At 40.7% G+C, this 13,579-nt stretch overlaps 1 long non-coding RNA gene across 1 annotated transcript in view; it reads right to left on the reverse strand.

The window, feature by feature from the left end:
* Positions 1–13,579, reverse strand: part of LOC116688084 (uncharacterized) — a 45,320-nt gene that overhangs the window by 15,453 nt on the left and 16,288 nt on the right. The gene's annotated exons all lie outside the window — the stretch shown is intronic.

The raw sequence follows: 13,579 nt of genomic DNA on the forward strand, positions 1-13,579 counted from the left end.
TGCCATCGTTATTTCCCAGAAGCATGTGTACGGGATCTTAAATGTTTGTTGTCGACAATCATGGCTTAACCAAACGTATCAGTTTACCATCACAGAGGACTATAAAACACGGGCATTATTGTACATTTTGGTGTCTGGAGCCAGTACATTTTCTGCCACTTTGTTGCTAAAACAAATTGTGCTCTCTTCGGTTGGAACGCAGGCACCATAAAAAATCTTAAGTGTAAAGCTGCAAGTCAGGCGGCGGTCACAGACGAGCTTGTGGTTGTCCAAGTCACTGGAGCTGGGACCTGTGATTGTTGTCATCTGAGTTGCGTGGTAGGAGAAATGCTCTACCTCTTCCCGCTGGGCTTTCCCCCTGTCTCCCCCCCCCCCACCCACCCCACCCCCCCTTCGTCCCAGATGTTAGATCACTGAGGTCTGCCCTGCAGCCTGCCTGCATGTGAGGAGGATTTTGTCACTTTCTATCAATTGGTTTCCACACACCCCCCACCCACACACACACCACAATACACACACATGTATTACACACCTCCCCCATTTGCAGACACAGTACATAACGGCACGCAGGATTTACTGGGGTAAGAGAGTTTATCCCCTGCGTGTGCTAGTCTTACCTTTTCTCGTCCTCTTACTTATTCCATATCCGCACACTCACACACACACATCCTTTCTTGACTAGCCATTTGCTTAACACGCACCTTCGGTGTCTTTCACACACACACACCACACACACACACACACACACACACATAACACATAGAGCGTGTAATTTGCTGGGATCCTGATCCCTCTCATATATTAGTTTTTTTTGCCACATGATTCTGACTGAAGGGACTAGCGTTAGAGTGGTAGGTCTTATTAGGCACGACTGCCCCCTGTTGTCTTAGCAGAGAAAACTTGTCTGGGCACTGCAGAGCAATTAATTTCTCATCACCTCCAACTTCCATTTCCCATTTGCTGTAACAGGTTTTGTGCAAGAAAGCGCTGTTATATTCACCTTTCTATGTTTGTATGTAACTATTTTACTTGTCAAAGCCTTTGACGAACAAAAATGAGAAGGATAACTTAGGCACCACCACAACACCACCACACAACCACACACAAACACACACACACGCAGTCAGTGTGTATGTCTCCACCATAAAACCTTTAAATTGGCTGCCCTGCTGTCTGGTCAATGTAACCACACTTCTCTTTACAGTGTCCCCCCCCCTTCCTGCGAAGCCATCTAATCATTTCATTCCACTTAAAAAGAAAATTAGATAGGACTGGGCATACTAGGTAATGGTGTATGAGTTGTTATGATCTCACTGTATTGATGGCACCTTTGACAAGAAAAAGGAACAACGGGGTGATGATGGCAAGAGGCCTGGCATTTACACTCGCTAGATTACAAATCCAATGGCTCTTGACCTAGGAGAAAAATGCCGCACCATTTAAGAGTGGCATTACCAGAGGGGGAGAAGATGGCCAAGAAGACAAAGAAAGGTAAGGGAGAGGTTAACGAGTTTGTCTGCGGTCCACAGAAAGTATAGTATGTGAAAGTTGTAAAAAATGTTCTTATCTTCACAGTGTATTTTTCTGGCAGTTTATATAATAATAAACCCACGGTACTCGGCTGGAAACTGATAGTGTTCAGCTAACAGGTGTTAAGGGACAATTAAGCAATATTCCACCTTATCCTTTATCCAATTGGGTTTGGAGATAGTGTGCAAAGGCCTCCATTCTTTCCGTTGTTCTGTGTCTCTGGATTCCGCCAGCCGCAGCACCCAGGGACACCGACGTCATTTCCTGTTGCTGGAATTCGATGGTTGAGATGATGGCAGAGACAGATACATTTACGGGATGGACAACTACCCATTATTTTCAGAAGTTTTTTAACGCTGCATTGAAGCGAGGTGCTGTCCTGTCACTCTTCCTGTCAGAGCCAGAACCAGAGACGGTACGAACAGCATCGCCAAGCAACTGGCAGATATGTCGGGAAATTAATGTTCAGGCTTGCTACACGTGACATCATTATTTTATCAGCGGTGGAAAGTAACTTGAGACACAAATAATAAAGTATTTCATCTTCCCCTACTTTATACCTATACTCCACCACTGCACTGAAAACCGTTAAACTGGCTGGAATAGAGCTGGGCAATATTTCGAGCATTATATCGATACCGTGATATGAGAATAGATTTCAACTTAGATTTGGATATACGTAATATCATAATATGGCATAATTTACAGTAAAGTGAGTAATTTTCTGAACTTGCCAGACTGTGTATATTTGCCTTTGACCCACTTAGTCATTATGTCCAATTACTATATCAACATTATTTATCAAAAATCTCATTGTGTAATATTTTGTGAAAGCACCGTTATTCTACACTACAATAGAGTTGCGGTATCGTTAGTACCGAGTATAGTGATATAATCTATATATAATATAATATATATAGTTTTTGTGATATGATCTTTCTCCATATCGCCCAGCCCTAGTCTAGAACTTAACACCAAAAAACAAGGATCTTGTAACAGAGTTGCATTTCCCTTTTCATTCAAAGTTAACGTTTTTTTGCACCCCTAATATCAAAAGATACAGATGAATTTAGCTTTATCTCAAACAAAACCTCACATCTCAAACCTAATCTTTTTTTGTGTGAACAAACGGCCAACAGACACAAATGCATGTTTAGTATCACATTTCTCATTCATGACAAAAAGCTGTGATTACACAACTGTGTCCGGGGGTTGATAATATCCATAAAATCCTAGATGTAGCCAGCTCTCCAGAATAACAGCACACCCCCACTAAAGTAATAGGAGTCAGCCACAATAGCCTTTATGACTCATCATCGTGTTCACCATCGGAGGCACCTCTATATCAAGAGGTCCGCTATTATTTGCATGGCATTCATTATAGCACATGATGGGCAGAAATGCCTGAATAAACACAAACAATCTCCATCTGGTCAGCCAACAGCCCATATATCATGGGAGCACAATCACTGGCAACCACTGGATTAGACTTCAGTCGAATTTGAGTGAATAATAATATAATGTGCTTAAAATAGTCCCACAAATCTTTTTTACTCCTAATGAGTAGCCTTTGCTAAAAACTGCAGTAGGTCCGTGGTGTTTTAGGCAATTATATAAAAAAAAAAAAAAGTCTATAGTATAATATATAATATATTATATGGCCCGTTTTTTTGGGAAACCACTGGCGTTGGGTGCTGAGAGCTACAGGTTGTGAAAGGCAGAAAATACGGTATGGACTTTTGTTGAAATAGAAAAAAAATATATATTTTTATTTTCAGCTGGCAATATAATACTATATATACAGTATATATATACACACTGGTATATTGCCAGCATTCATCCTTAATATCTGCAACCTGTCTGCTCAGCTCTGGTGGAGACTAAAAAAATAATAGCAATATAGCAAAGCCCAAACAACAAACACCATTACTACACTGTTTAATTAGAGTGAAAGGAGTGCACGGAACTTGCACACTCCTACTATGCTATCATTTATTCTTGAAACTAGATAGATTCCTAGATAGTTCTGTATGATTTCAAATAGAATTCACCTACACTATGTACGGCAAAGACCAAACAACAAAGATTAATTGAGATCAAAATCAGTTTGCTGACTGTCTGAGTTATTTAGTTGTGGCTGTTGTGTGGATTATGGTGTTGTTGTCGCTGCGCTCCCCATGCTGTGTCTTGTTCTTCTGATTGATTTGCTTACAAGAACAGCAACATCCTTGAACAGGACACGGATTATACCTCAGCCACATCGGCCTCTCTGCTTATGTACCGAAACATTGGGGACAAATTGGTTTGCAGTTATAACATCAATGTCTGTGGGTATTAGATCCAAGCCCATCTGCTACAATATTACTGTTGACACATTCATAAAACTAAACCACACAGTACTGTACATACACACACACATTCTTACACACAACGTAGAACCTGTTCGGCGATCAAGCTTGGCTGGAAACCACAGGAGTTCTAATAAGTGACCAGCCAAATCACACCAAACTAGTTCAGACATATGGAGGTCTGCTCACTCATGACAAACCTGCATTTATTTTTGGGCTGCTATAGAGAGCAAGCAAGGATTGCAGCAGCTTACAATCTTATCTTAAAGTGCTCAACCAATTTGAATTAAAATGGATCAAATCATCCAATGTGAAACCTACATAGTATTTGTCAAGGCAACATAACCTTTTTGCATCTTCAGCAGGTTGTTTTGAGTTTACAGCGCCCAACTTTACTGTTTTGTTGACTCCCATCACTCTGATAAACCACTGCCTGCATGCCACTTCCCACAAACCAAACGTCACTCAACAAAAAGTTTGTAGGCATTTAGCAGCAAAGAGCTAGCTATTTCCCGCGAAGTAAGAGGAACCAAACAGAGCATAAGGGAAAGTGAATAATGAACTCACACTCCATCAGGTGGACCCACTTAAAATGATGTTAATGTGCTCTAAGAAACTGTTTGCTTAGACTCAACACACACACACACTACAGTTTAGAAGTTATTAATTTATAACATCCAAATGCACATTGTCCCTGTCAAAAAAAAAATGACAAGGTGGTGTTTACAGCTTGCTGTGCTGCATCCAAGTTGCCAAAAAATAATAAGAATGTTTGAAATATGGGGTTTTTTGAATGATTGGTAGTTTTAAAACCTTCCTTGCCAAGTGCACACATGAGAAATGTGATCCATCTGCAGCCCATCCCACTGAGCCGACTGATATGATGGAGATATATCTCTTTACACCACTGCAAGGTCAAGGGCAGAGAGTGCACTTCACAGCCAGACAAGAATCTTCCTTCCTACTGCAACCCAACCCACTCATCATCAACCACATTGGCTGGCTGAGCCGAAAGAGCTCACACCTCCCTCCGGATCGATGGAAACAGGATACACGGGTCTAAGCCAAGGGGAGAATTTAGATTTGCTCTGCTACGCCAGCTGAGAATAGCACAAGACTCAATGGGCATTGTAGACACTGCAGTTATTAGATGGCAGGAAAATGCCAACAATGGCACAATTGTCATTGACACTTCACAGTCTTATTCTAAACACCTCCATATATCAAACGAGGCACCAAAGGATACTGCTTTCATTTATGCACTAGAACTGCGAAGATTAGTCAATACAATATTAAAATCGTCCGGTCGCTAATAGTTTTTAAGATAAAATGCCAAATATGTGGTTAGTGCATCAATGTCAAGGTTTGGGCGCATGGTTTTGACACATGCCTTTGGGGGGAGAGCCAGGTTCGATTCCCACTGCAACTATAACCAATGTGTCCCGAGCAAGACACTTACCCTAGTTGATCCAGAGGTGTGCGACCTCTGTATTTAGAGCAATTATAGTCGCTTTGGATAAAAAGCGTCAGCTAAATGACATGAACACAAGACCTTCAGGGAGTGTCACGTGGTCAGAGATGTATAGTAATGAAGTAGAACTACTGAAAGGCTGTATCTGTACTCTGGGAGTATTTTGACTCGAATATCTCACATTTTAGAACAAGTTAAGCGAAAGACGTTGCAAACATTTCAGACCGCACTGCCAACTGTATACATTTTAACATCAATGTACGCGTAAGTGTTTTCACTCTGTCATGTGCGCTGCAAGAGTTTGTTTCTGTTTATTGAATGCGTATTCAATGCAATATAACCGAGAATGTAGTTTAATCTTAGTAATGATGGTATATTAGGTATTGCTGCTGCTCTCGTTCCACTGTACTGTCGTTGCGCAGATAACGGAGATCTTGATTGAGTCTAGACTTACGGACACCGTAGTTAAGTGAAAGTAGGTTAAGTTGTAATTTACTGCCACCCAACGGCAGCATGTAATACCTTCTATTTACAGAAGGCATTTATATGTATGTTGATTGTTCCTGGTTAACTGTTATCCCATAGTAGTAGCTAGAAAAAAGGAGGAGCTAGGATATGTTCATGTTGGGATGTTGGTATTTTGGATGTTGTTTAAAAAGAAATTGTTAATCACACAAAATATGACACCTTCCAGTTTGGGAAGTTGTGATTTCATAATTGCCTTTAGCTTTTAAAAAAAACAATTAGCAAGCAGTAATAAAATATTGATAGTGAAACTAATTGTTGTTAGTTGCAGCAAAAACAGTAATCAGAATGTCTTATAGTCAAGCTAACTATAAAAGCCTCACACCCATGATGTACAAATCTGATGTTCAGCCATGGTTTGTCTTATGTTTATACAATGATCTCAAGACACAAAGAACAGGAGCAGGAAAAATAGCACACATCCCTGCAAGAATAATCAATTCATATTGCTGAGACTGAAGGGTTTGCACCTCAGTGCAAGACCAATTGTGAAACACTCTGGTGAAAATGTACTATGTTACTATGGCAACGAGCAAAGTGGATGGATGCAGTCTCCACAAGTCTGCAGCTCAGCAAGAGCATAGCCTACTGTATGTGAGAGAAGTCCCAATAAAGCTTTCCCCCATCGCTTAAGGGAACAAAGGAGATGGTGAGGTGTGTTCCTACTCTCCCACACAGCCATCTTTTACGTCCAGGGGAATGATTATATATGCCGGGGTATTCAAGTGGAGAAATGCTGAAGGACACTTTCTATGTCAATTCACCTGCACTGGAGGAGATGGTGGCATGTTTTGAACCTCCAAGGTTTCTGTAGCATGAAGTAAAGCGCTGGACTGGTAATTAAAAGCCCTTACTTCCATCTCACAGGCTGATTAATAGTGGACATCTGTAACACTGCTGAACCTTGGCGCACGCAGCAAAGATGTAAGTCAAGGGGATACATCTAAAATATCCAATGAGAAGGTCAAGTTCCACCTCGTGTTGTAGAACTGAAGTAGTCAATAACTGAGAAAAGACATATTGTGAATACATGTAATGTTGCATTTATAATGTTATTATTGTTGTTATACAATGTTGGTCAAGTGAATAAAGGATTCGACTGATGTCTACCTCTCGTAGGTAGGTAGGAGACATCAGACCATAGCACAGAAACCAAGGAGAGCAACTCTAGAGCTGAAATAAAGGCCTTTATGGGAACCTAGGGAGCCTGGCCAATTATTCTGAAATGTCATAAATGTGGCAGCCTTCATATGTCAATGCAGTGTGAAATGTATTGATTAATTTGCAGATAAATCTTTACTTGCACATGACCGTCCCTGAATATGCATGTTTTCTAAAATCATTGGCATCGTAACAGCTTTGATTCCTGGCCCGATGGTAATTTTTGCGCCATTTCTGCACTGCTGCATTCAATTCAGACAATGACTGAAGGCGTTGACTATTCACTCAGGTTAGTTGGTAACACAGTGTTGCACAACAAGGCTCCGGTTCTCAGGGTTAGGTCCTCAAAGGGGTACATGGGGAAATTACCATAAACTAACTGTACGAGATTAAGGTTTGACCACGATGTTTTTATTCACCATGGATCAAATTCCTATTTATGGTGAGCACAGAATTGGCTGTATGACTAACTGGGATACAAAATCAATTATCAAAAAACAGCCAGATAACACACTCTGCAAGCTATCACCTAATAAATATTTGCCAGTACAATAAAACCAAACCAAGCTACAAGGTTGAAACGTACTTGACATTGACATCTTTTTTTTTTTCATCCCCAGGGAAGCAGTTGTTTTTTAAGCTGAGTTTCAGGTGGCATGTCAATGCATATGTAGGCTGGAGGGGGAAGTATTGAACGTGAACTTAAGATCGTAAAACCCTTTAAATCAGGCACATAAGTTAGGTTGTCAGATGGAGAGATGAAGAGCCTCTGGCTAGTGTCTGACAACAGAGGGGTTTACTAGGAAATTAACTGATGCCCTTCAGAGTGACCACTGATGACAGTGATTGAAAATGAACACATTTAAAAGCAGCAACAGTGGGAGCAAACATATAAAAAAACAGACCATTGGAAGCAAAAATAGCCCCATTTTTTGACAACATAGACATGAACATAAATGCAACTTTCAATAATTTGTGCAATGCAACTGTAGCATTGCATATATTTTATTGGGGGGGGCTCTGTGTCCTTTGCAGAGCCTTGTTATATTGGCCAGACCGTGCCTTATGTTGCCTTACAATTCAAGTCACACACGCATCGATCCTAGCCAACGTGTAACCGACCAGGAGTCAAGCATCAGGACCGCTAGCATATATAGCCTGACGTTACAGCAAGTACACAGGGTGACTGAACCCTGGTTTAAGTGTCTCCTACCTTTCAGCACTACCACCACCTCGGTACCGGCAGCATCCTTCACCTCCGCATCACTTGCTGGTCGGGGGGTCGTCTCCCTCAAACAGTTGGTTCACCTCCCCTGGATGTCTGAGGGCGCCGGTCGCCGTCGCTTTGGAGACGATGAACCTGGCTATGGTGTCGCCAATGAGACAAGCGACGGGTCTTCTTGCCACGGTGCGGGTTAACGGACAAAGGCGCGGGAAATGATTTCGCTTTAACCGTTATTGTAGTCCACCTTCACCGTCTAGCAAGTTTACCTCCGACTACTACTAGCTACTGACCGGAGAGGACATTCGCTCTTTGTCGTGTAATTAGAGTGTGGTTTCATGCGACTGGACTCTCATCAACCGTTGCTGTTGGTTCTTGCTGCACCTGGGTCCTAGAGCCGGATAGTCTTCGTTTGTAGCGGCGTTTAAAGTAAAATGGTTAACACCATTTGTTTCAAATCAGCTTTTCTCACAGCCCACTTAACTTGAAAAATGCCTTGTGTCAAGTATTTGTATTTAGTGTTATTTTTAGATATTTTAATCATAGCACAGCAATGCCGCCCCTGTATTCGAGTTGAGTTGCGTTGCTAGGCAACCACGGTAAGATCAACTGTCAGTCACTAGCAGCCGTGATCTCTACTGGACAGTTAAAGTAGGCTAGCTGAAAGAAAAGTATACAAAATTTTTTTTTTTTTTAAGTGGTTGCTGTAGGGCTGGATTTTCAGGTTAAGTTATATATAAAAAAAAAGAGGAAAATCAAAAAAAAAAAAAAACCTCTAAAGTGGAGGGGTTCAGCTTTTGATTGAATATTTACTTTAAGAGCCAATTAGCGTTCAGGGCATTAATAGAAACAATCTTTGTTCAGCATGCTAGCTACCTGGAAACACAGACAGTTTTTGACCACCACATAGGCAGTAAATAAAAGGGGGATGGTGGGTTAACACCCCCCCCCACATAAAAAACCAGCCAGTGTAACCCACCCAAAACATCTTGTATCTTCCTACGAAATTAAGACAACTGCACCCAAACTTGATGCAGAAAAGGAACACATTCAATTTTGCTCAAAAGTGGAGACCTAACCCTATCCCCTGTTGAACCCAATGTTATGCCTTGTAACAACACACACACACACACACCACACACACACACACACACACACACACACACACACACACACACACCACACACCACAGAGTGCAGACTTGCAATAATACTGTGCACGACGCTGCCTTGCATTATCCCTACTCATTTCCTGGTTCTCTTCTCCATAAACACAATTGTCCTCTAGAATTCCTCTAGAATCGGTACTCGCTCCAAAGCTCTAACAAAACCCCCACGCACACACATGCCAGTACTGGTTTTTCCTAAGGGATCAACGCCACAATCAATGCCCAAGTATAACTTCAGGACACTTTGCTCCACACAACCATAATCTCGCTTAAATCCTGATCAGGAGTGTGCAGTGAGATGTGTGATTCTGTCTGCATTGCAAAAAACTTTTAGACTTCAGTGGTTTGTTGTCATTTCTTTATTAAAAAGAAAAAGAATGAAAATAAAAGAACAAGGAAAATCTATTTATTATTAGTAACCTTGTTAGTCATATTATTAGTGTGATGATGTTGAATTGTCTAAAGAGAGAATATATTGTCTTTGCAGTAAAAGCGCTGCAGATTACCACAAAAAAACTGAATTACAAAAAGGTTGTTTTGTGGCATTTGAGAGTTTTACCGTTAACAGTAGCCGATTCCCTTTAAACAATTTATACACCTTGAGTAGGTAGCACCCTTTACAAAAAATATAATTATTGAGTGAATATTTATTAGGCTATAGCGCCCTAGCTCAGGGATCTTCAAGTTTTTGAAGGCAAGGACCCCTATACTGAAAAAGGAACTGGGCAGGGACCCCTTACTATATATGTTATGTAAAATTAAGTTCAAAATCACAGAATTTGGAGGACCCCTGTTGATGGAGGACTCTGAGAAGATCTCTGAAGATCACTAGCACATTCACCAGAGAGTGGCCCACTTGCTGAGCCCACTCATAGACAGCCTTGTGGAATGTTTGAGCACTCTTGACATACACTTGAAGGGGACTTCATATGTTGCGCAGTCTTTGAAAAATCAAGGGTATAATTCCGGATTATCAATGTCGACATCGTCCAGACAGTTTCAAATCTGTAAAGGGAGCAAAACAAAAATGGAAATATGTGTATTGTATTGCGTGATTGTATGGGATGAATTAAGGTGAAGTGAAAGAGATAACATTGTATACAGGATATTCCGGTGCCACCCATCCGTTGGATGTCCCTCGCCTTTTTTTGTGTTAGCATTCTAAACTCTGGTGATTTGGGAAATCTCCGAGCTAGAAACAACAATCTAATTATATCTATTTTAATTCCAGAGCTCACCTCCCTAAGTGCATGTTCAACCTAAAGTTCCTTCCCAAGACTATTTTGCAGAGGTACCGTCGCTTAGCACCGCCCAGAACAACTGGATTGGTTTAAAGAATGCCAATAATCAGAGCACGTTTTCTACTATCCCAGAAGGTTGTGCGTACTAGCCAGACTCTCCTCTGCAGCTCTGTGGAAATATGTTGGCATGTGAAACTAGTGAGAGAAACTTCCTGCCAGCTGCTATTTCCTGTTTAACCAGTCCCCCTGTGTTGCATATATTGATGTAAAGACATTTATCCTTTTTTTAAGTCTCACCATGATTAGGTTTAGGACCTCTGGTTTGGCCCAGCCGAGGCACTCTGCCTGTTTCTCAAACTCATTCGCTCAGCAGCGGAGAAGTTCGCCTCCTACCGTTGAGGAGATGACACATTTAAGATGAAAGCCTGTGATGATATTCTGTCTTAGATATACTAGTGTACACCAGTTAACCCACACACTGCATTCTCACACACTACAGTGCATACTATTAAAGCCTGTTAGAGATAGGTAGTTCAAAACAAAACAGAAATATAATGATAGTTAGTGATATTTTAGCCGTGCCACTAGAATGGCTATAAGACGGATTGGCATGCAGTTTGTGCAAACATTCATCAAGAATTGTAAGAACTTGATGATCTCTTTACGCTTCCTGAGCCCATCATTGGGTCAAAATTTCAACTCGTCCTTTATTTTGTGGTTTACCTGCAAACTAATGACCTTCCCATCAGCCTCAGCTGTACATTGTGTGTGTGCTACTTAGTGAGTGTTAGTGTGATAGCACGCTAACCTGAGATGACATGACAGCTTGTTAGCAAATGTTAGCATTTAGCTAAAAGCATCGCAGTTCCTAAAACCTCAAAGCTGTGTTTCTTTACTTTTGTTTCACTTCACCACGTAGTTACCGTTACAAATGTCTTCCTGACGTATTAGTCTCATGTTAAGAAATGTTACTGTTTATCCCCCATTATGGCAAATATCATTCCATAGTTCTTATTGTATCCCTGTGTGTCCTTACTGAAGAGCATGAGCATATCAATGTTCTTGTCCTTCCTCTTTACAATGAAGCAGTCAGAGCAGCCACTCTGCGCAGCATCTTGGTTGATAACTGGGAAATCTGTTGAAGAAGAATGTGAATGGTAATATACATTAAACGGTAACATTATAACTACAATATCATAATCACATCAACACTGCATCTGTATAAAAACCACATAAAAACAAAATAAACTGTTTCAGGATTTCAAATCCTGCCATAGGGCTTACATTTTTCTTTAATATCTTTTTTTATTCTCTATTATTATTTTTAAATCGCAAGATCACACAGAGAGTAGCATACACTGTAAGAATAGTAATGCTTTTTTTTTCAGTCTATGGTAGCTCTAGTGTAAAAGTTTAAAATAGTGATTAAAAAAAGCAAAAAGAGATAATTAAACACCAGTGCGCACAGAAAAAGAAAGAAAACTCTTACTGTTGACGTCGTCATCAAAGACCGTGTTGTCCAAACAAAAAATCTTCGGATTCAGTTCACAATATCCATATCTGCAAAGGTTTATAAAGATTAACATCTAACAGAACAAACTGTGCAGAACAGAGTGTTGTAGTATGCACAAACACTCTGACGGTGTGATGCAGTAGATTCTTGCCACACAATTTTAAAAATAAAACATTGCTTACGTTTAATCCTATAGTTGGCATATAGACGTTGGGTGTGTTCATGGAGGGTAATATTCATTGAATAACTTGGCCACACACATAATTCAGTAATGTGGTAACCACACAGGTATCCGGTCAAGGCAATGAATACCAACCCAGGAAACTGAAAAACAAAAAGGGAATATTGTTTGGTTATTAACTATATTTAGGAAGAAGCTTGGCAAATCTGAAAACTTTTACGTGAATTGTTTTCACAAAACATTGCAGAAAAAAGGAAACATATGCACAAATGGATTTAGTAGGTTCAGTTCAATTTTGTCTTGTAATGCAGTTTGAAAAATTGAAGTTAGTTATAAATATGGAATGCGACTTACGTCTGGAGCTTTGTCCGCTGGCTTCAGCAGCTTCTCACAGACCAGCGGCGCAGGCTGGCCCACCGAGGTGAGACTCAGCACAACAACAGCAACACACAACGTCTTCATCACGGCTGTGATGCCTCGCTGTCTCTCTCAGGTCGGTCTTATAGCGGTGTCAATGTCCAAATGTTTTTGTTCCAAATCAACCCACCCCGGCCTGAGTTTGTACAACACCAAATAACCCCGAATGTTACCATTTCCAGTAAGCGCAATGTTTACTTATCAAACAAACACAAAGACCTATGCAAAAACTGCAGTTGCCAAACTGGAGAAAAGGGGCCAGGGGTCTGTGTTTCACCAACACTTCCAGGGTCAATCCATCTAAATAAAAAAACACAATCAATTGGTGTCACAAATTTATATTTAGTAAAGGACAAACATTTTCATTGTTAGCAATTTGACGCACTGAAGTAACATGTAGCTCAAAACACACCGTGTCTCAGTAGCTTCACAGAGCTGCGAGTATTAGATCCTCAGTGAACTGATGATTCATGTGAATGGACATTTATATTTTTGGGGGAATCATAACCCATATGTAATGGGTGTGTGCTTGTGTGCAGACTTGACTACACTTTTTTTGATAGGGATATAAAATGTCCATTCACAATGAATCATCAAGTACGACTGAGAGTCTAATACTCGCAGCTCTGTGAAGCTACTGAGACACGGTGGTGTTTTGAGCTACATGTTAACTTCAGTGCGTCAAATTGCTAACAATGAAAATGTTGTACCTTTACTAAATATAAATTTGTGACACCATATTGATTGTGTTTTTTATTTAGATGGATTGACCCTGGAAGTGTTGGTGAAACACAGACCCCTG

This window comes from Etheostoma spectabile, chromosome 4 (assembly GCF_008692095.1).
Source record: "Etheostoma spectabile isolate EspeVRDwgs_2016 chromosome 4, UIUC_Espe_1.0, whole genome shotgun sequence".
In the NCBI taxonomy this organism is placed as follows: domain Eukaryota; kingdom Metazoa; phylum Chordata; class Actinopteri; order Perciformes; family Percidae; genus Etheostoma; species Etheostoma spectabile.